The sequence below is a fragment of the Dipodomys ordii genome, unplaced genomic scaffold (assembly GCF_000151885.1).
Source record: "Dipodomys ordii isolate 6190 unplaced genomic scaffold, Dord_2.0 Scaffold82, whole genome shotgun sequence".
NCBI lineage: Eukaryota > Metazoa > Chordata > Mammalia > Rodentia > Heteromyidae > Dipodomys > Dipodomys ordii.
In genome coordinates this window covers 162,175-186,423 of record NW_012267298.1, presented here as the reverse complement: position 1 = coordinate 186,423, position 24,249 = coordinate 162,175, and positions in this window count along the sequence as shown.

Here is a 24,249-nt window from a genome sequence, read left to right as displayed (position 1 = left end):
GCTCAAGGCTACCGCTCTACCACTTGAGCCACAGTGCCACTTCCGGCTTTTTTCTTTTTGCTTATGTGGTGCTGAGGAATCAAACCCAGGGCCTCATGCATGCAAGGCAAGCGCTCTACCACTGAGCCAACTTCCCAATCCCTGCTCTTGGGTTTTTCAACCCCAGTCTCCTTCTCTTTGAATATGCTCAGATCTCAAATTACTTAACCTTAGCCAAACACTAATTTGGATGTTATTTATTTAGTTGGTCAAGGGGCCTGAACTCTGGGCCTGGGCGCTGTCCCTCAGCTCTTCAGCTCAAGGCTAGTGCTCTCCCACTTGAGCCACAGCACCATTTCTGGCTTTTTCTGCTTATGTGGTGCTGAGGAATCGAACCCAGGGCCTCAGGTATGCGAGGCAAGCGCTCTACCACTGAGCTACCTTCCCAGCCCACTAATTAGGATTTTACACACTCCTCTAGCTAACTAGTGAGTGTAGCTCACTGATCCAGCTATGGCTCATGTTGCCTATTCCTCACAGCCCCTACATCTCACACACCTCTTCAGGAGAACATCATCAACATTCTTGGTGGCCTAGCCCTTCCTTCCTGCCAACCTCTGACCTTCAGCCATCCCTTCAACTCTGCTCTGAACAGATACTTCCTGCTATAGACTAGGTTCATGCTTCTAGCTCACACCCAATTCTTGTTCTTCTAAGTATCTACACCTTTTGCTGGGGACTGACAAGACAGCTCAGTTCATTATCAAAAGTAACACAAAATCCTACAAAGCAAAAGTTTGTAGAATCAGAGTCTATTCTTTCTGTTAAAAATATTTGTTTTGTTTTAAAATATGTGTGTGTGTGTGTGTGTGTGTGTGTGTGTGTACACATCAATAAGAAGTGTGTATGCAGTAAGGCAAATATACTTTCTGGTTATTCCAGAGTCTTAGTGATTACCTGTGAGTCACTGTACTCCTCCTCTATCCTAGTTTCTAAAGCATTCTGTTAGTTTGAGGATGGTTTGGATTATATTCAAGTAGAGACAAACAATGTATATTCTTTTATAGAAGTTTAAACATTTATTGTGATGAATGCACTTAACATAAAACTTACCGTTTAGGGGTTGGAGGTGTGACTTAATTGATAGAGTGATGGCCAATGAGTGAAAGCATCAGGTAACAAGTTCTACTTGTGGTCTCAGTTCAGAGAGAAAGGAAGAAAGGAAGGAAGGAAAGAAAAGGGAAGAAGGAAAGAAGTCAGGAAAGAAGGAAGGAAAAAGAAAAGAAAGAGAAGGAAAATTTACCATTTAGCTATTTCAGATATAGAATGTGATGGTGTTAAATCCATTCATAATGCAGTGCAAGCCATTCACCTTCATAACTTCCTCCACCTTGTAAAAGTGAAACTCTTTCCCTACCAGACAATATCAATTCCTCCCCTACACTCACTCCAACCTCCAGCAACCACCAATCTACTTTCTGTCTGACTACTCAATTTAAGTGGAGCCGTCTCTGTGACTGGTTTAATTTCACTTGGTATAATGTCCTCAGAGTTCATCCACACTGCAGCACATACCTTTGTAAGACTAAGTGATATTTCACTGTATGGATATAACACATTTCACTTATCCATTTTATCTGTCAGTAAACACTTGGGAAGCTTCTGTGTTTTATCTCTTGGAACCTTTCACTTCTTTTGCATATTTACCCAGAAGTGTAATCATATATGGTAATTCTTCTTTAAAATCTTTGAAAAATAAATCCACATATAGTGGTCAAGTGATTTGTGACCAGACCATGCATCCACTGGGGGAAAGGACAGTCTTTTTCAACAAATGGTACTGGGAAAATGGGATCTCAATGTGCTGAAGAATGGAGTTGAACCCTTTCCTATCCCCACATACAAACATTAACTCAAAGTGGATCACACTTAAATGTAAGAATTAGAAGTATGAAACTCGCAGTGAAACATGCAGGGCTAATGGGTGACAACACTGGATTAGGGGTTTGGGGATTCGATGGACAGGGAGCTCTAGAACATCATACCAAAGGCATATATGATGAAACGTAGATAGATTGGACCTCATGAAAAAAATCTTTAAAAAATTGTGCATAAAAACCCAATGGGAACATCATGAAGATGCCAGATTGGAAGTATCTATCCTTTGACTATAAGTTAGAAGACTAAAGTGAACAAAGCAGAAAAGTAGAAAAACATGGAGAGACAAAGGCAATAGAAAGTGGCAACGAAAAAAACAATCAAATTCCCCAGAAGGAGTGAAGTTTAGGAGACCAAATCTCAGGTAAATAAGCCAGACAGTCCTGCCTACAGACTGACAGTCTAACTGTGGGGTAAGCCCTGTGTGGGCATTGCTCTAATGTAAAAGGCCAGCCTCAGTCGAGTGGGCATCCTACTACTCCCTCATCTCTGAGAGCCTAGCATGATGTCTTCTTGAAAGAAGGCCTATTGACCGAGACTAGGCTACACTGGGGGGACTGACAATCACAACTCAGAGAGGATTGGGGTAAAATATCTGTATCTGGGTAAAATACATCCATAAGAAGTGGTCATGGAAAATAAGTGGGTCTGAGGTGTATCCACAGGAAAACTGGGCAGTGAAGGGCAGGGTAGTCAGAGGCCCCACTTTCTCTGGTAAGCAACTGGTCCCCTTGCTTGAGGGTTGTGGTAGGAAGAAAGCCCCAAGTTGGTGGCTGGTATGGTATTCATTCTCTAGGGTCAGCCTCTTAGATACAGGTATTGGATGCTAGGTGGGTCTGAGTGCCAGGCTTAGATGCTCCAAATCATGTGACATCCATAGCTTCCTCTCTTACACAGGGAAGTGCACTGCTGGACAGGGCCCGAAAGCCCTGTGTCCTATCTGTGGGGATGGTATCTTGGAGTGTGTTGTCAAGTGAACCTGAGGGTCGTGGGCTTAGGCCCTCCAATCACATGATTTGCATAACTTTTTTCTCAGCAGAGAGGTACACTGCTGGGTAGGGTCTAAAAAGCACTGAGAACTATCTCCTGGAATTGCATCCCAGTGGGTGTTTGCTGCCAGGAGGGGACTAAGAATGCTGAGTCCAGAGCCCTGGGATCAGTGAGACCAGCAGGCAGAAGGCCTGGGTTTCTCAGTTCTTTCCCAGATGGCGCAGAACTCAGCACTGCTTGCTCTCCCCACATTCTGTGGTACATTTAGAGTCACTCCTGGGCTTGGATGTTTGCTACCGCTGGGGACACAAAATGGGGACCTTATGAGGCAAGTGGGAAGCGTCTTGTATCACAGGCTGTGAAACCCCACAGTCTGCTTTTAAAATTTTTGAGAAATAAATCCGCGTAGAGTTTTCAAGTGATTTTTGACCAGATCATTCATCCACTGGGGGAAAGGACATTCTTTTTCAACAAATGTGGCTACCAGTACACAAGAAGGAAAGTATCTTTAAAAAAAAATGTTTGAAACTCTTCTGTGTGTGTTTTTTTAAATCAGCATACAATATCATTGTGATAATTCTATGGACACATATAGTGTACTTTGAGCAAGTTCACAACCTCTATTATGTCCCCTAGTCTCTTTCTCTCTTCCTCTCCTTTTTCAGTATCTGATTCATTATGCTGTTATATTTCATTATGCTATTATAGAAACATATGGGATGTACTTCAATCGACTTCATCTCTCAGTACCCTTTTCTCTCCCCTTCCTCCTTCCCGCTGATTTCCTCCTATATAGCTCTCCTTTTATAGTTATGTCCAATTTTCATCACCATTATCACATTAGATGGAGAGTCCACATAGGAAAGAAAAATAGACATGTGGCATAGGTTTGAGATTGGCCTATTGAATTCAACATGGTGATCTCTAGTTTTATCCACTTTCCTGCAAATGACTTACTTTTTTTTCTTTTTTCTTTTTTTTGTCAGTAATGAGGCTTGAAGTCAGGGATAGAGCTCTAACACTTTGAGCCACTCCACTTCCAGTTTCCTTGTGATTAATTGGAGATAAGAGTCTCACGAACTTTCCTGTCTAGGCTGGCTTTGAACCATGATCCTCAAATCTCAGCCTCCTGAGTAGCCAGGATAACAGGCATGAGCTACCAGCGCCCAGCTTACATTATTTTTCATAGATGAGTAATACTCTCTGGTAGGTTTGTATGTTTATACCACATTTTCTTTATCCATTCACTGTAGCGCACCTAGGCTGAGCCTACAGCTTGACCATGTAAAAGAGTCCGTATGATAAACATGAGGTGTGCAGGTGTCTTTTTTTTTTTTTTTGGTCATGGGTCTTGAACTCTGGGCTTAGGCGCTGTCTCTCAGCTCTTCAGCTCAAGGTGAGCACTACCATTTGAGCCACAGCACCACTTCCGGTTTTCTAGTGGTTTATTGGAGATAAGAGTCTCGATGGAGTTTCCTGCCTGGGCTGACTTTGAACCGCGATCCTCAGATCTCAGCCTCCTGAGTAACTAGGATTTCTTTCTTATATACTGATTTACACTTCTTCAAATATATGTATAAAAGTGGTATAGCCATGTCATAGGATGAATCTATTTTTAGTGTTTTTTTGATGTTGTTGTCATTATTGTTGTTTTTGAGGAACCATCCATACTGATTTCCATAACAACAACTGTTGTTTTTATTCTTTAGATTGTTTTAAACTTGTGGACTTAAATATTTGTTCAAATCCCAAGTCAAATTTTGTAGATGTATTTTGCTTATTTCAGACTTGGCTTTATTTAGTCACAATAATGGTTTGAATGGTTTCCATCCAACGTGTGGCCACACAAGTCTTAGAAAAGCCTGTGTGAGTGAGTGAGTGTGTGTGTGTAGGGGGCGGCATTCTGGGGCTTGAACTCAGGGCCTGGGCACTGTCCCTGAGCTATTTTTTCAAGGGTAGTGCTCTACCACTTCGAGCCACAGCTCTACTTCCAGTTTTTGAGTGGCTAATTGGAGATAAGAATATCATGGCGACTTTTCTGCCCTGGCTGAAACATGATTCTCAGGTCTCAGCCTCCTGAGTAGCTAGGATTACATGCATGAGCCATCAGCACCCAGCATAAAAGGCTTCTTGAGCTTTTTTTTTTTTTTGGGTCAGTCGTGGGGCTTGAACTCTGGGCCTGGGCGCCGTCTCTGTGCTCTTCCGCTCAAGGTGAGCACTCTACCACTAGAGCCACAGCATCACTTCCAGTTTTCTAGTGGTTTACAGGAGATAAGAGTCTAACGGACTTTCCTGCCTGGGCTGGCTTTGAATCGCAATCCTCAGATCTCAAGTCTCCTGAGTAGCTAGGATTACAGGCGTGAGCCACGAGCGCCCGGTATTCTTGAGCTTTTTTAAAGCGCCATGCCCTCCAGCTGTTATCACCCTTCTATCTGAATTTAACACTGGAGTAGGAGGAAGAGAAGGAAAAGAAGCAAGAGAAAAATGAAGAGGAAATATAAAGACCATAATACTAATAGAAAACACTTTATCAAGTATTTCCTATTTGCTGGCTGCTGTGTTAAGATGGATGCAGCTACTCTATCTTCCTATTTGCTAGATACTATTTTCCCCATTTCACACAGGAGGAAATTGAGAATGGAAAAGTATAGAGTACTTGTCCCAGGCATTAGAGATAGCAGGTAGCAGTATCCAACAGAAGCATAGCTCTCCAATGGACTTTGACTTTTTTAATCTTCCACTTTATTTCTTGAACTGTGAAAGCAGTATCTTAAAGTTTGCTCTTTGTAAAATTAAAATAAAAACAAGTATATGGAGAAATAATTTTCTTTCACTCCTTTTTTAAAAATTCAGTCCGCTGAGAGAATTCTAGTTAATGGCTTGGTTGGTATCTTTCCCACTATCTTTGACTTCATTTGTCCAGCCATCTAAAAACATAAAAACAGGGGCTGGGAAAGTGGCTCAGTGGTAGAGCACTTGCCTTGCATGCATGAAGCCCTGGAGTTAATTCCTCAGCACCACAAAGAAAAAAGAAAAAAGCCAGAAGTGGAGCCGTGGCTCAAGTGGTAGAGCGCTAGCCTTGAGCTGAAGAGCTGAGGGACAGTGCCCAAGCCCAGAGTTCAGGCCCCACGACTGGACCCAAAAAAAAAAAACAACAAAAAACATAAAAACATAAGATTTTTTTGTTTATTTATTTACTAGGAATGAAACATAACAATGGTCAGAATTTTCCTAGATATCTCTATATCTGATATCTATGTTCCTATTAGGAAATGCAGATGTAATTTCTCCCACATTTGCTGTCCTCCATATAAATGCATAGAGAATACTGAACATTTGAAATTAGTTTAACCATTGTTTTCCCCCCCTTTTTTGCCCATTTTCCTTTTCCTTTCCAACTATGCTGCCACTCCTTACAGAAAATCCAAGTTAGTATTAATGTGATTTTTTTTACCACATTTCCATTTCCAAAGCAATCATATAAATATGTAACCCCTCCCCAACATGTATACACATGGGTTTTTGTGTCACTGACTGATTTTTTTAGAAATATATGCTTTACATATAGCTATTCTCAGAACTACAGGGAAGTAAGCTAGCTGAATCTGGCTGGTAGGGCTCATTTTTTTTTGGTGGGGGGGTCCAGTCGTGGAGCCTGAACTCTGGGCCTGGGAGCTGTCCTTCAGCTCTTCAGCTCAAGGCTAGCGCTCTACCTCTTGAGCCACAGCGCCACTTCTGGCTTTTTTCTTTTTGCTTATGTGGTGCTGAGGAATCGAACCCAGGGCCTCATGCATGCAAGGCAAGTGCTCTACCACTGAGCCAACTTCCCAGCCCGGGTTCATATTTCTTTGAGTGGCTACATGGTGCAGCTCTGCCAACATGTATTAAACCATGCCTACAGTGAGGGCCACACTTTTCTATTTTTGTCACTATCAATACATTGCTACATTTACTATTCTTGTACATCTGAGCTTGTATATTTATTTCAATTTGAAATTAATGTCTCAATACAGAGAGCTAAAAACTAATACTCCAAGAAAGATTATATAATCTGGCATGACTGTCAATAGAACTCAAAGTATGTAGAAAAACTCAATTATAAGCCTCCCCACCCCCACAGTGTTTTTTTATGAAATGAAGGCATGTAAAAGAAATAGTATGAACTAAATACATAATAACTCATGAATTATGCACCAGCCTTCATTATGTATCCCAACATAGCAGACTTATCAAACGAATACCTCAATATTTGCAATGTTAATTGGGCCTGGATGCCTTTGATGTCTTGCCCAGTTTTCTTACTTTTTTTTACCCAACATCTATAACATCATGTATCTTTCAACTTTTTGGTCTGGGGATGCTTTTTTATTTTTCCAGTCAGGAAGAGAGAACATTTAACAGTTTGTTAGCTTGTTTTTTCACCTCAATTATGTATGGTAAGTGGGCTTCTATTTGTTCTTTTGCCCAAGCCTTCACACATGTTTGGGAGTTTCTGACAAATCTTGTGTCCCAGACTGTTATCATATATGCATTTGCTCCTTTCCTGTTCATTGTCAACTTTTTTATGGGCTAGGTATTGTTACAATTTCATTCATCCAGCAAACACTGAGTGCCAATAGAATGCCAAAGACTAGATGAGGTACTGAGGATATTCTGATTAATATAACCAATTGTAATCAGGAGTTCAGTTCAGTGAGGAAAATAGAAAAATAGATAATTCAACGTGATAAGAACTCAGTGAAAGTGCTTACATCATTCAGTGAGCCTACAGAGGGGAGAATATCTCAAACTAGGGAGAGTGGAACATCTTCATAGAAGAAGATTGCATTGGGTTTACTGGATGAGTTCAGATAAATGTCAGCACTGGGTCCCAAATAAATGCATTATGTATAAGGACAATTCATATTTATATCTATAGTATAATGCTTATATAACAGATTGATAATTATAATCTATAGAATATTCTTGATATTTTATGCTCATGATAAACTAAATATGTTCTATATAACTTTATATAATAAATATAAAATAAATATATATAATAAGTATAAACTATATATAAAAAATATAAATTTTGCCAATAAGGAAAATCTAAAAAAAAATAAGGCCTAAAATGTGGAAACATTTCCTCTTAGTTTCTTGGTTGAAATATTGATGAAATCTGGCAGAAAATTTAGAAGAAAAGGCAGGATAGGGCTGAAGAAATCCATAGCTAGGGATTCCAGGCCTGTGGATAGAGAGTGGCAGGAAGTCAAGTGTCTTGGAAGACAAAGAAGCAAAGTCATTTTAATTTCCAGCCACATCAGGCTCTTTCAGAAGTCAGTGTCTAGAAAGCCCAGGCATGTTAAGAAGGGAGCCCTCTGTCCAAACTGGCAACATGCAGGTGAGGATAGAGCCACTAGCTGGTGAATTTGCTTTAGCTGGTGATTCTAGCTGACGTGATTCACTCCCCTGCAAGGGGAGGCTTTCCAAAGCTTCATCTGACCACCCAAGGGTTCCAAGGTGCTACCAGCACACACAGGAAAGAGTGTTTACCTGGGGGGTGTTTTTCTGACTGTGTGCTATGTCAGCTTAGAAAATTCCCTGAAGCTGTAATTGCCCACAGCATACAACATTCTCACACCCCCGCTGTTTGTGAACTCACCTCTCCAAGATGGCAGCCAAGATTGCCAGGAAAACTCCCACTGCTGGTGACGCTCACAGACACAGGAAGAAGACAGTGGGAGGTTTCAACAATTATCTTGTCAAGAATTATACTCATCCACCCAAGCCTTCAGACAATGACTTCCTTTGTCCTTTCCCAGGAAGACCTGTGGTTGGTCAGGTAAATATCTAAATAGTTCATGACCAGTAGGATACAGGATCAAAGTGCTATTGATACCTCAGACCTGAAGTGCCCACATTGTCTTACAGTGGGTTAGGGGCTTATGCAACAGGTAATAAACTGAATCTGGTTCTCTGTAGGTCCACTGAGTTCACAGACAAATCTAGTTATAGTTCTTCCTTATGTTATAAATATGCTCTCCAAGAACCACTGGAGTCACCATGATATGACACAAAAATAAAGAATTGTCTCAGCAAGGCAAAATTTACTTCTGCAGAAGGGTGCAGCATCAGCCAAAAAATCTGGCAAGCAAGCACACAGCGCAGGCAGTCTACTCTGATATTTATCTTTAATGAAGCAGGCCCTGCTGCCCCTCTGCTCAGATTAGTCAAGCTCGGGTTCACAATCTGCTTGTGACTTTCTAGTTTGATTACGTTAAAATGTATTCACGTACAGTGACTTTGAAATAAGGTTAACAGGACTCAAGTAATCTTGAAATATACCGGCACCCTCTGCTATTTCTTGAACAATCTGAGGCGGGTCATAATTCCACCCTGAAAAGAAGCCAGTTCAAGGCAAAATCTTACATTTCAACAATCCTTCCTTACCCCAAAGCAGTTCCTCTTTTCCTTAAGAAGAGCCTAGCCACCAGGCCAAAGCAAGAACTTTGAAGCAATAACACTTTGATAGAAAGGTCAGTTGTTTTTCTCATACTTAGCACCTTAATGTGCAGCTGGAATGGGGTACACTTGGTTCCTCACTGCGAATCTTCATTGGTTCCTTGGTTTGTGCAGTGAACCATAGTGGAACAGGGAAGATCAAGTGGAAGATTTTGAAATTGTCTGCTCCCCATAGTTAATGTATCACATTTAGTTAAAAAAAAAAAGCCAAATCTCTGGGGGGATGGCTGAAGACCCAGAGGGTGAGAGGCAGTTACCCCAGCCCTAATCTCCATGTAATTCTCTGGTCTGACTCCTCCAAAGGCCCAGTGGATCCCAGATGGTAGTAAGCTCCTGCAAAGTAGTGGCCTCATTTGTGGCTGCTAGGTCAGAAGGAAGATTTTCATTAGAGCAGATTGACTTGGTCTCCCACCATTGACTTGAATAGATTCTCTCTGATTCCTACAGGAAAGAAGTAAGAAGGTATGTATTCATCTTAATTGGACACATATATACATATTACACAATGTATAATATATTATAATGCATAATATATATTTTCCAATCATCCCATTGGGATGACAAATGAGCACCAGGACCACGTGTTCTACCATTCCCCAAGTGTGCACTCACCTGACTCCTCTTAAGCAAAAATCCTGTTATGTTTATTTATCCAGAATCCTCCTTCCCTGCTGCTTCCTCATCTGAGTTTTGCATCCCTGTTCCTTGCTTGTGTTTTGCTGTGTTTGGAATTGAAGTCAGTTCTGTACCAGGGGTCTCTTTCTCCTTACCATCACAGTCTTAAATAAAGTCTGTTTTTATTGTTATAACTACTGTCCAGCTCTGGTTATTCTTTGACATCCCTTCCTACCTCCATTGGTATCATTGTCATCAGCAGAAAGGGTTCCAACTCCAGGGTTGTAACCCCTTCCTGGGCAGCCCCCATCCAGTGACGGGCCAATGCAGGATTATAAATGTCTGACCCCCTTGTCTCCAAGGGAGAACAAGTCCTTCGTGCCATCCATGCGTCTGAGCCTGCCTTGAGGGGCTGAGGCTGCTCTTAGGAGTACATCACAGCCCCACTTCTCTTTTGTCCCCATTCTGCTTTCTTCTCTCTTACAGGTTTTAACCCCAAATCACCACTCATGCAAATCTCCACTCAGAATCTGCTATCCTAAGAAGCTAATCTCCAATGCTTAATTTTGCATAGCTAATTTATTAAAGAATAAATTTAGAAGAAACTACTCCAATTGTCAGCTTTTCATACTCTAACTATCACCTATCAAGGAGAAGGCTTGAATGCCATCATGTGGTAACACAGGATACTGTTATTGTCACATAAAGAACAAAAAAATAATAGGGGGAACAGAATTATATCATGCAGGGTGTTCCCTAAGCATGGGAAGAATTTGTCATTCAAGAAAACAGAACAGGTAGTATCCTAGAGACTAAAACAGTTCAAAAGAATATGACAGTGACATAAGCTTTATGTGTGTAACAGCTCATTTGTGCTTGCCCCTGAACAAGATTCTAATTCACCTAATCTTTTTTTCTTTTAGTTACTGTAAAGTTTGGCAAAAGGAGAACGTCACATGGTTCAGGCAGCAAAAAATCTATTGGAGGCGGAGCAAAAAGGCTGGCCCTGCATGAGACAGAGGTGTTGCAGAGAGAGAAGAAGAGAAAAGGAAGTGGAAGAGAAAAAGAGGGCGGGACTTATGGTTGAGCAGAAAGGCAGAGAGGAGTGACCACACCCCACAGTGGATGGGGGAAGTAATCTCAGAGCCTGGGGAACCTCTCACCATCTGAAGGAGGCGTGACCAAGGCAGTTCAGGAAGTGAGCTCAGTGGATGAGGAAGTGACCTCAGAGTCTGGGGTCTTTTGCTGACTTACAGTCAGGTGATTGACAGTCAGATGATTACTGGTAAGGCAATGTGCTAGCTTTCACAAAGAGGAAGCTGGGGCATGGGAGTGGGGACTATTCTCCTGGGCAGACCTAACAGTTATTTGACCTTTCAGCCACTTGTTATTTATTAAGATGATCACTGTTACTTTGCACAGGAGGGAACACAGCAAGAGCATTCATAAATCTGTTTTCTGCCAGTACTAAGTTTTGAACCCAGGGCCATGAGCTTGCTAGGCAGAAACTCTATCACATGTCATACCTCCACCCATTATGTTTGTGCAAACATTATGGGAATCTACAAACTTTTCCTGATAAATATTTCTATAAGGATGGTCTAATAAATGTCTATGTAATTTACATAAAAATATGTACACAAGCTGGGCGCCGGTGGCTCACGCCTATAATCCTAGCTACTCAGGAGGCTGAGATCTGAGGATCGCTGTTCAAAGCCAGCCCGGGCAGGAAAGTCCGTGAGACTCTTATCTCCAATAAACCACCAGAAAACCGGAAGTGGCACTGTAGCTCAAGCAGTAGAGTGCTCACCTTGAGCTGAAGAGTGCAGGGACAGCGCCCAAGCCCAGAGTTCAAGCTCCACAACCGACCAAAAAAAAAAAGAGGGGGGAATGGAATAACAGAGGGAGTGAATTCAAGTAAGCATATGATGTATAATAATGAAACCCCTTTGTACAATTAATATATATATACACATAAAATGTTGCTCATTTCAAATCTACTGGATGTTTACTATATGTATTTTTCTAAGCATATTAAATCCTAAAAATCTTATGAATGAGAATTTTGTATAGATGGGCAGAATATACTGCCTTGTATAGAAGAAGAAACCAAAGAAAGCCAGGTGCCAGTGGCTCACACCTGTAATTCTATTTGCTCAGGTGACTGAGATCTACAAGATCAGCTCAGGCAGAAAAGTCCACAAGATTCTATCTCTAATTAGCCAGAAAAATGTCTAACTGGAGACATGGTTCAAATGGTAGAGTACAAGCTGTGAAGAAGAAAGCCAAGTGAAAGGTCAAGGCTATGAGTTCAATCTCAATACTGGCATGCGCGCGCGTGCGCTCGCACACACACACACACACACACACACACACACACACACACCACAACACCACCACCACCACCACCACCAACAACAACAACAAAACCAAACAGCTGCATAGTAAAATTTTAAAGCTAGCAGAGGGATCTCAAATGCAGGCACTCTGGGCAGGAGTCTGTACTTTTGCAGTAGGATCATATCAACCAAAGGGGGCAAGGTTACCAACTTCCCATCCCTCTTCCTGTCCTTGACCTTTTCTTCCAACCCAAAGGGTTATTAGTGTGTGCACTATGGAATGAATCTAGGGATTTTGGACTTTCCTGGAGTCATGGCATATACTCAGAAGCAGATACTCAGCCAAATCTATGTGTCTGGGAGAATTGGCGCTATTTCCAATGAATCACAAGGTTGCAGGGAACAGGCAAGTGAACTAAAGGAGTGAAGCAGTTCAGTGGGATTATGGTAAACTGAGGCACTCACACTCATGTTAAGGGCAGTCAATCTTCAATCCAACCTAGAACTGCCAGTAAGAAAATAGATCCATTATGGATAGACTTCCCCTCACCTCCACAAAGAGGACCCAGTAATAAAAATGAAATGTGAAACATTAGTGACTTAACCAAATAACAATACTCCACAGAATCCAAACAAATCATCAGCTATGGTCCACGGGCCACCATTTTATAACTTCTGACCTGAGTGACAATCAAGAGGGTAGTTTCCTCAGTATTACAAATTGAGGAGCACTGGGAATGTGACCTCATTCCCCTAAATATCTTTGCCAGTGTGGCCTGAATTTCCACTGTGTTTAATTCTTCCAATTAAAATTGAGTTCTTTCATTTAAAAAATATGGCAGGGGGAGTTAACCTACTAAAGCTCATCTCCATTCTGTGAAGATACTGGTCAGACACTCCAACCTTCCTACACAGGGGAGACACAGTGAAAACCATTTCAATGTGTGGGAGTGAGGGGTCCCACCACCCCAATGCTGCCTGGGACTCTGGGGTCCAAATTTCCCCCAGAAATCTCTTCTCCTGAGCAGGGGGAGTCCTAGTGTTTCCTTTCTTTAATTCCTACATACCCGAGCCCTGACAACACAAACTCTAAGGGGCCTAAACAGAGCAGAAGCAAGAGTAAGATGGGGAACAGATGTGTTAGTTGTAGAAACTCAGAACTCCTCTCTGGTAAATCAAGGACTGATGGCTGGATCCAGGGCTCAATGTCTCTCCATCTCTCAGCTCTACATGCTCTGCCTCAGCTTTGCTATTTTACCAGGTCTCCCAATAATGTGGTCCCAACCGCTTAGCAGAAGTTTTGCCTTTCACCCCCTTATCAGCCCTGAAAAAAAAGGATTGCTTTCCAAAGAGCTCAAGCCAGAGCCCCCAGCTACATGACAGACTGTTTTGCGTCTTGTACCCATTGACCAACCTGAGCACTGTGGGAAGAGATGGGATGTCCTATTATATATTGTTTTGCTCTCCCAGTGGATCCATTGGAGCCATGGACTCAGGGGTGACACTAAATCCAATCTGACAGGAGGACAATGGAAAGGCTTCCACCAACCATGCTGCTTCACTCTCTTCCCCAAAGTGTGTCCCCTAAGTTGTCACTGCCACTGTTCCCCGTGCGGCCTGCCTGGTACACGGAAAGCTGGCCATGACTACTTGTTTTTGCAAAACCACAACAAACCAAAAATGTCCATGCCCATGGCTGCACTTGGCCACAGAATCAGGTCTACCCTTCTTCCTGTGGCCTTGATGGACCCTCTGTAATCTGGGCCCAACCTACCTATTTTTTGTCTTGCAGTCAGCAGATTCTTTGCGCCTCACACTAGTCAAGTGGCACTACCTCAGCTCCCTGTCCCTCCACCGCCCTAGACTTGAAGCACTCTCCCCTTCAGTCCTCTCTAGATGAAGCCTTCCCTCCTGCTGGAATGCTGCCTGGCCACACAGACCTTCATCCCTCCATCAGATTCCCAGCAACCTCTTCCTTCCTATTAGAATGCTCATCTCCCCCAGAGGAATTTGGGGTTGTATTTGGTTTTGAAGGAAGCCAGGGGTGCCAGCTCAATATTCGTACTCTTCACCCCAAAATTAACATGCTAAGATCCTAACTCCTCAAAAGGAAGGTACTAAGCGGTGAAGCTCTTGACTTCATGAAGGCAGAATGTTCCCAAATAGGATTAGGACCTTATAAAAAGGCCTCATTGACTAAAGAGACTCTTGTGGCTTCTCCATGTGAGGGCATATTGAGAATGCATCACCTATGAGCCTGTCATATGGCAGATCCAATCATGAGAACAGAGAAGCTACCACTTGGAGTCTTTATTGGAGTGCCAGCGGGAACTCAAGTCACAAAGGTCTACTGCCCTGAATACAACTAACCCCCAAACCATACTAGGTGCATGGAATTAATTTTAACGTAGAAAGTAAATCAGATGTGAACACAATCAAAGTAAATTTTTTTTAAAAAAAGCAAACACTGAAGTCTAGCAAAGATGTTAAATATAAGCCAAAACCAATCAATTGTGAACACAATCAAGGGAAATCAAGAACCAATCGTCTAAGGAGAGTAAGACTTTTCTGGAATTTATCACCTCAAACACATTTGTAAACTAAAGATTGGCTGGGAAGGTGGCTCAGTGGTAGAGCGCTTGCCTTGCATGCATGAGGCGCCCTGGGTTAGATTCTTCAGCACCACATAAGCAGAAAAAGCTGGAAGTGGGGCTATGGCTCAAATGGTAGAGAGCTAGCCTGAAGCTGAAGAGCTGAGGGACAGCGCCCAGGCCCAGAGTTCAGGCCCCACGACCAAAAAAAAAAAAAAAGAATAAAATGAACTAAAGAATGTCCTCTATTATTAAGGCCTTTTGCTTAGACACAGTCTCTTTACTTCAACACAAGAACCAACAGGCCCTCACCAGACACCAGATCTGCCTCCATCTTGATCTTGGACTCCTTACACTCCAAATTGTGAGCAATAAGTTCCTGTTGTCTGTAAGCTTCCATATCTCTAGTATTTTATTCCATCAGCTATTGGGCAAGTGATAAAGTTTCTATGACCATTCATGTACAAGATTTTGTGTGGCCATGTTTTCAGTGTTCTCAGGCACATAGCTATCCTTGAGAATTCATGCCTAGCTAGGGAAGGATTTTGAGGATCCAAACCCAGGTCTCATAAGTAATGTGAAATTCCTACCTTCAAAACTGACACTTCCAAAATGATGCCTACTCATTATTATGGAAGAAGGAAGAGCCAGTGTATTAAGAGAATGAAAAATGTTACCTTGAGCCAATCACTTGTCCATACAAAGTCTACAGGAGGAGTCTTTAGTGATCATTTGAGAGGTTTTATTGGTCCTCTGCTTCCTTTCTACAAACTGGCCTCTCAGATACTAGACATATAGTACCTAAAGTGCTAGAGAAACAATAAGTAAAGTAAGACATGGTTCTTGTTCCTAAGTGCTCCCTGAATGCATGAAAGCTAAGATCAGTACATGGGAAGCACAAAGCATTGAGGCTGGAAGTGTAGCTTCATATAAATGAGGCTCTGGGTTCAATCCCCACCAACACCAGTGACAGAGAAGGGGGAGAGAAGGAGGGAGAGGGAGAGTTAATATACTACTCTCATTTGGTTGGCTGATGAGGCCATGCAGTACATAGAAAAGTCCATCAAGATGAATTTTTCAATCCCAGGAAGAGTTCTCACAGGAGTGCAATTAGAAAGGAGCATATCCAACCGAGAGAATAGCATGAGCAAAGCCATGAGAGATTGGTGAGACTAGATAGTAAGAAGCTGTGAAAGGGATAAAGGATGTGGACGGAGGGGGCTGGCAGAATGACTGGCTTTTTGTGATCTTCCATGTGATGTAGCTATTAGTGGAAAGAGGGAGGGACTTCTGTCAAGGAGATAATCTGTTTGATTCAGAACCCATTACATTTAAGTTTACCTTTAGACAATCAGGCAGAGGGATCAATTACGGCCGGTATGTCACAGGAGAGGTGAAGACAGCATACATTGTGGGAGGTGTGGCGTATATACCTAGGAACACATTTGTTTCTACCCCAACCCATTCAGACAATGATTTGAGTCCAAACACAAATAGGCATGATGGAATGTTAAAACCTGGGAAACTGGATGAAGGAAAATTAAATGAAATTTAAAGCACAAAGTGTACACCCCATGGTCATCTTGTGAAGGTGAAGACCATACCCTGGAGGGGAATAGCACATTTGGCTTTGACCTTCCCTTGATTCCTCATGAATGGGAGATTTGTATCCTCACAGAGGTGAATTGAGGGTTCTGGTGTGTGTAGATGACGCCTTCAATGCTCTCCTTCTTTAAGTGTGACCATCACAAAGTTAGATGTGGCTCTGGGATTTGTCTGCCCACCAGAAGGGCAGCACAGAAGCAGGTCATGTTTCCAAATGGAAAAACATCTCACAATTCTCCATTCACTCCTGCCCTTGCCCGGGCCATTGAGAATTTAGAGAAGAAAACAGAGAGAAAAATAGGAAGGAAAGAGAAGAGAAAAATGAGAAAGAAAGGGAAGGAAAATGGGATGGCCTCTGATGAATGAACAAGAGGAGAAGCTGACAGAAAAGGAGAGTGGACAAAGTTGCTAGAAAGGAGATGGACCACAGGAGGCACCGTATCTCAAGGATTAAGGCACAGATTCTTCCTAGAAGAACAGTCTCAGTGGGCATCAAAATGTGCCAGACATACAACCAAAAGGTGACCTAGCATTTGAGTACACCCCCTCCCCCCTCCCTCCCTCCCTCCCTCCCTCCCTCTTTCTCTCTCTCCCTCTATTTTTTTCTGGTACCTAGGCTTGAACTCACAGCCTGGGAGCTGTCCATTTGCTTCTAACATTAAAGTTTGGTGCTCTACCACTTACGCCACACCTCCACTTCTGGTTTTATTTATGTTTTGCTGATTAGGGGTGATGTGAGGCTTGTGGATTTTTCTACCCAGGCTTTGAACCACAGTCCTCAGATGTCAGCCTCCTGAGTAGCTAGGAGGACAAGTGGGAGCCGCTGGCACTTAGCTGAATCCAGTCCTTAATGCCAGAGAAAGTTCTGCTTCCCTTGTGTGTGGAGGGAAATGACATGCTCTAGCACTTTCTAGCTGTCTAACCTGGGGCAAAGGTAACCTACAGTTTACTCAGTTATAAAATCAGGGTGTTGTGGGGGTGAGCATATGATACCCACAATGCACAGGACATGTGTGAGGCTATGTTCTGCAGACCTGAGATTTAGAAATGTAACTAACATCTCTCTCCACCGTTACCATTTGAACCCTGCTGTGTTCATTCCAGAGAAGGGAAATGAGAGCTGAGGCCTCCACCCCCCAGGCACACACACCCAATATCCAGGCTGTGCCCATGCGCACAGAGCATGAGCTCTCACCTCTGGCAGTGCTTTCTCTTAACCCGGGTGAGGAAGATGGACTGAAGTCACCCTGCTCGCCAAGGTCCATACCTCTGCAAATGCCCAGGGACCGTCTCTTGACAGGAAAGAACAACTATCTCCTATCGCAACTCCTTGGGTACCTGTTTGAACAATAGCTCTATTTAAAAGAAAAAATAAAAGCACTGATCAACAGAAAGAGGTGTTTGGGGGTTTTTGTTTTTGCTTTTGTTTTGCACTCCTAGGGTTACACACGGGACCTCGTGCTTGCTAGACTGGCACTCTACCACCGAGCTGAGCTTCCAGTCCTGTTGCTAATTGGATAGTTTTAGGACAGGGTCTCAATTTGCACCCCGGCATGCACCTAAACTATGATCTGTGTATTTCCTGTTGTTGCTGGGGTGACAGGTATGTATGCCACCACATTCAACCTCCCACAGTGGAGATGGACTCTTCCAGACCTTTTCTGCTTGGGCCGGCGTGGAACCAAGAACCTCCCAATCTTAGCTTTCCTGGTAGCTTACGATCACAGGCCCACGACACTCCACCCAGTTATGGATTGAGAAGGGGCCTTGTGAACTCTTCTGTTGCCTGGCCTGACCTCAAAATTGCAATCTCCCCAATGTCAGCCTCCCAAAGCACTCAGCATGAGCCCCTAGCATCTGTTCAAAAATTAAAAACAAAAAAAAATTCCTAAAATCAAGTGTCTAATAGCAATCTGCCTAGAGAATGCTATACACCAGGTGCTCCTAGTGCTCACACCCACCCTCTTGTCAGCTTGTGGTTTGAAAGTCATCCATCATCCAGGGGGAGGCTCCATCTTCTCTGACGTCTGTCTCGCTGACTGGCTTCTTTCAATCCACCCACCCTACTTCTCCTTAGCTTCCCGCTTAGGTAAGAGGTTCAGGCAGCTGGCAAACCTTCAGCACTTGTTGTAAGAACCCTTTGTTTTAGATCAGTCCCATCATGGAAAATGGCTAAAAGACCATGGAGGCCTAGCACATTTTAAGGGCTGACCAAAATGATTGTGCTGTTCACACCTGGAGATGACTAGAGGTAGCCAGGTGTGGTAGTGCCTGCCTATAAACCCAATACTCAGCTATAATCTCAGTAGGTAGGGGAGCTGAGGTAGGAGGACCAGCTTGGGCTATATAGTAAAACCTCATCTGGAAACAAAGCAAAATGACAAAGATACTTTACTACCTACAAAAGAAGACTATTCCTTCAATTAGTGGGTCCACCTAGGACCCCTGAGCAGGCTTTGCCATTGAAGTTCCTTTTTCCTGAGGTCCTACCTCCTCCATCTCTGCTGTGCACAGTCCTTCTCCTGCACAGGGAGCCTCCTTTTCCACTCAACACCCATGTAATAGTACTTACTGAACATCTACTATATGTTATGTACTATTCTGACATCTCTACTCTCCAGGTAAAGAGCCAGGGGTTGGATCTGAACTATGCTGAGGCAGAATCCTGCTTATAAAAATGTGTGACTCTCCATCAGTCTCTGGAGCCTGTGAGACCCATTTTCCTCATCATAAAATGGGCTGAAAATCAGGAGAATTGAAGAACTGAGGCTATCTGTGTGTGAGAAAGTTCTCATCAGAGTGCCTGAAACAGGCCAGCACTTCATAAATGTTAGTACCTGCTAGGACATTCAAATACAGGCTTGCTTTTGCTTGGAATTTTCCTAATTATGTAGTTAACACATCTACATTTTAGATCTTGATTCAAGCAGGACTTTCTTGGGCAGTTCTCTGAGCAGAGTGTCTCTAATATGATCTCACCATGCTGTCTTCCTTCCTGAGCCTGACTATACTTCACCTGCCCCATACTATTTTTGTTGATGTTGTTATTATTGTTTCGATGTTGACATTTAAATCCAGAGCTTTGTATTGTTAAGCATCTGCCCTCCCACTGAGCTGCCCACCCCCAAATCCCTGTGGTCACATAATTAACATCCTCACTTGCTACTCCATCCGAATCAAATCAAGATCTGGTCTATTTTTCTTGACTGTTCTGTCCCTTGAACCAGAACCATGCAGACAGTGTTTTAATGAATGAAAAAAAAAACAAAAATAAACTAAATAAAAGAACAAATAAATATGTTGAACACATTTTAATAACACTAAGATACTATTTTAGGGGGTGGGGGAGAAATAAAACCTTTTCAACATCTGGGAGACCAATTAGTAGCTGTTCAGAAGCTAGACTGGGAACTGGATGGGAAGTCACTTTGTTTTGGTAGCTGAGAGAGAAAGTTTGAAGGAACGTGGGAGGAAAAAAAAAAGAGGCTTACAGCTCACCAGGGTGGTATCTTGAAGAAAAGATAAGGATAGCTAATATTTGTGCAGCATTTTATTGTGCCAAATTGTACTGTTGTAAACACATTTAATCATTTAATTGCTGTACAACACAGTGAGGTAAACTATGCAGAGGGGTTATGTAATCTACCCTAGCATAGTATGTCAGGATCCACACTGAGGATCAGGGTCTGAGATTAGCATGTTTATCTTCTCAAAGACCTTCAAAAATGTGGAACTTTCCTTTCTAAAACTCCTTCCTTGGCACCCAGACCACCATCTATATTCCTGACTCCTAATAACCACAAAAATGAACTCTCACTTACCAGATATTTGATGTGGTTTGATTTCCAACACCTGGGAAGGCATTAGTACTCAGGCAGGGGGCTATCACTTTACCCAAAATATTCTTCTTTCACCCACAGACCCTTTTCTAACCCCAACAGAGCTGTCTCACTCACCCACTGGTCACTCTTGGAAGAGACTTGTGGAGTCAAGCTGGTGTCTTCAAGGTCGTTTAAGGTAACCCTCCAATGAAAGCAGTAATCTACTGAACAACATCCCAGCAAAGTGGTTTCCCAGCTTCTGTTTATATAGTGCCAGCGATGGATAATTCATCAGCCCCCAAGATAGCACATTCCATTATTGCCCTCTAGAAAGATCTTTCTTCATCAAGGCTGAAACTCAACTCCCTGCAATCGCTCCACAGTGGCCGTGGTATATCAAGTGCTGGAGGGGGCAGTACCAGCCGCCTGTCCCAGCAGAGAGGAATATTTTATCTCTGAAGTTGTTTAGAGTCTCATGTGTGCAATGCTAATCAGAGCACATCTGCATTTTGAGAGTTTTCTCATTGTTCTAGAATTGTCCACAGAATGTGCAGCCTTGGTCCTGGGTGTCTGTCTGTGCTGGGGAGGACCTCCCCTAGCCATTCGGCCTTCCGGTGCTGTGCTGGAAATCTACTTCTCCTTAAGGCAGCTTCCTCCATGTGGAAGACCACCCTGGGCTCCCACTTCCAGATCCCCCCCCAGATCCCCTCAATATCCTGATGATTCCCTCCCACCCCCTACCCTACCCCGCCTTGGGTGAGTAGGGCTCTGTGCCAGGGGAGAGAAGGCAGCAGGGCCCGGATTGGGGGGGCGGGGGCGGGGTAACCAGTGAGAGCCTGCTGGTGCTGGGCACCGGCTGGAGGCCTGGCCCCCCAGGGCGGAGGGCAGCGGGCGGGGTCAGGGGCCGGCCACACGGGCCTCTCCCCGAGGAAGGGTGCCGTGCAGGCCCGGGGCTAACAGGTTACCCCCTGCCTCAGTTACTCACTGAGGCAGGCAGCTGCCCAGGCCGCCCGGGGCTGGGGCTCCCGTTCACCACGCTAGCGAGCCCAGGGGTCCCTTGGCCCATGTGACTCAGTCTGGGCTCTGTGGATTTGGAGAAGCAGGTGTCACGTGACCATTATTTGCCACGGGGGTCACCTGACTTTCAACCCCTCAAACAGGAAGGGTGTGGGAGGGGCAGCTACTCCATTTGGACACTAACATGTGAGCAGGGGCCTACTCAGTGGGTCTCTGTCTGTCTCTGTCTCTATTTCTGTCTGTCTGTCTGTCTGTCTGTCTCTCCTTCCCCCCCCCCAACTTCCTACCACTCTCCGAAACTTGTCTGCACTTCCATCCATCTTTTTCTCTACCTCCTCCTTCCCCCCTCCCAAACCCTTCCTGGGAAGTGTGAAGAGTCCTTCTAGCCGGTCAGTCTCCATCCACTCCTCCTATCGCCTGTTCATCCTTTGAGGCTCACCCAGCCTATGTCTTCCCTAGGAGGCTCTTCTGCTCTTTTTCCTGCTACTTAGTTGAGTCTGGACTCCTGAATGCCCTTATATTTCTCCATAATTGTATTATTAGTGGGAGTGGGGTAGACATTGTATAGTGTGGTCATATTTTGTCTCTTAAACTTTAATGCTTACCATGGTATCCCAGACGTGTCAGGGGCTCACAAAATAGTTGCTCAGGCTGGGAAGGTGGCTCAGTGGTGCTTGCCTAGCATGCGTGAGGCCCTGGGTTTGATTCCTCAGCACCACATAAGCCGAAGGAAAAAAAGCCAGAAGAGGCGCTGTGGCTCAAGTGATAAGAATATTAGCCTTGAGCTGAAGAGCTGAGGGACAGCGCCCAGGCCCAGAGTACAGGCCCATGACCAGACCAAAAAAAAAAAAAATCAAAAACCACATAGAGCTCCCCTATGGCCCAGAAATCCCACTTTTGGGCATTTACCCAAATGTTTACAAACAAGACCACACTAAAGCTACCAGCACGACTATATTTATTGCAGCATTATTTACTATAGCTAAGATATGGAACCAACCCAGGTGCCCCTCAGTAGATGAATGGATCAAGAAAATGTGGTATATATACACAATGGAATTCTATGCCTCCATCAGAAAGAATGATATTGCCCCATTTGTTAGGAAATGGAAAGACTTGGAAAAAATTCTATGAAGTGAAGTAACCCAGGCCCAAAGAAACATAGGTCCCATGTTTTCCCTTATTTGCAATATCTAGTATATGTCTGAGTCAAGCAGAAAAGGTCAGATAAGGTGATGTTAGGGAAATGAACCCTAAGATATGTATTCTAATGCTTTTTTTTCTTTCATGCGATTGTTCTTAACACATTTATAAGATTATTTTTTGTTGCTTTGTATGCCCCTCCCCCACAGTATAACCCCTGCTTTCATTGTATTTGATGTCGGTATAATTTGTGGAGGGGAAGGGGAAAAACAAATCGTTTAAATAGGGATACAGGTAGACCCATTGCAACAATGAGATGTACAAATCATTATGTTGAACTTTACAACTTTGATGTGTGGAGGGGTCGGGGAGGATTGGGGGGGCAAGGGGAGGATGGGAAGGGATGGGAAGGGGAAACAAAGGAGGAGGCTACAATGCTTGATAAGAAATGTACTCATTATCTTGCCCATGTAATTGTAACCCCTCTATACAGTATTTTCACAATAAAAAAAAAATTTGAGGCCATCATAAAAAAAAATTTGCTCAGGCCGGGCACTGGTGGCTCACGCCTGTAATCCTAGCTACTCAGAAGGCTGAGATCTGAGGATTGCGGTTCAAAGCCAGCCCAGGCAGGAGAGACCGTGAGACTCCTATCTCCAATAAACCACCAGAAAACCGGAAGTGGCGCTGTAGCTCAAGTGGTAGAGCGCTCGCCTTGAGCTGAAGAGCTGAGGGACAGCACCCAAAAAAAAAAAAAAATTGCTCAGTAAACACTTACTTTACAGGAATGTTGGCAGATATAATGAGATAATAGAATGTGAGAACAAACCATATGTTGCTAATACATTTATTATTGTTTCCTGTGGATATATTTAGGAGTTTTTGTATAAACTGGTACAATATAAGTATTAAGATCATTGTAATAGCAATATGGTCTAAAGTGTAAGCAAAGACATTTGTTGAAAGTCAAATGTCGATGAAACAATTGGAAATATATTGGTACATATAAATGTGTATTCCCTCAGAGTTATCACTAGTGATAGGGAATTATTAAAACTGATCATTCTCTGGATAATCTGTGCAGGAAGCAGAGGGGTGCAGACCAGGAAATGGATGTCCCTCCCACCTGGGCCTTTCCTGTGAGGAAGGCCTGCCATTTCCCTAAGACTATTTTCCATGCACATTAATCTAAGAACTTAGACAATGGATGGAAAAAGTACACGGGTCCCTCCTTTTACTTTGTGCTCTTCACTCAGGAGAGAGGGCGGGTCAACAGGCTAAACCAGTATGCTCCCTTCTGGGAGGTGGAGGCTGGGAGGAGGAGGAAGAGGAGGGGGAAGAAGCTACTGATTAGAAGGGCAGAGCCCAACCTCACTGTCACAGCCCTGCCAAGAAAAGCTTGCCAGGTAGGGCAGCCACTTCTCCTAGTATCTGATTCTCTCTGTCTGCAAGTCAGTCTCTTCCATTATCCAGACCCTGTGTACCGCATAGCACACCACACACGTCTCATCTCTCCCGCCCACACAGGCTCACTGCCCTGCAGGGGCATCTCTGTGGGCAGATCCTTCCTTCCCTCCATCTTCTTTCCTTCCTTCCTTCCTTCCTTCCTTCCTTCCTTCCTTCCTTCCTTCCTTTTTTTTCTTTCTTTTTCCTTAATATGATTTTAATTTAATTTCAGTTTTGGAATAGGGAATATATTCTCAAGCT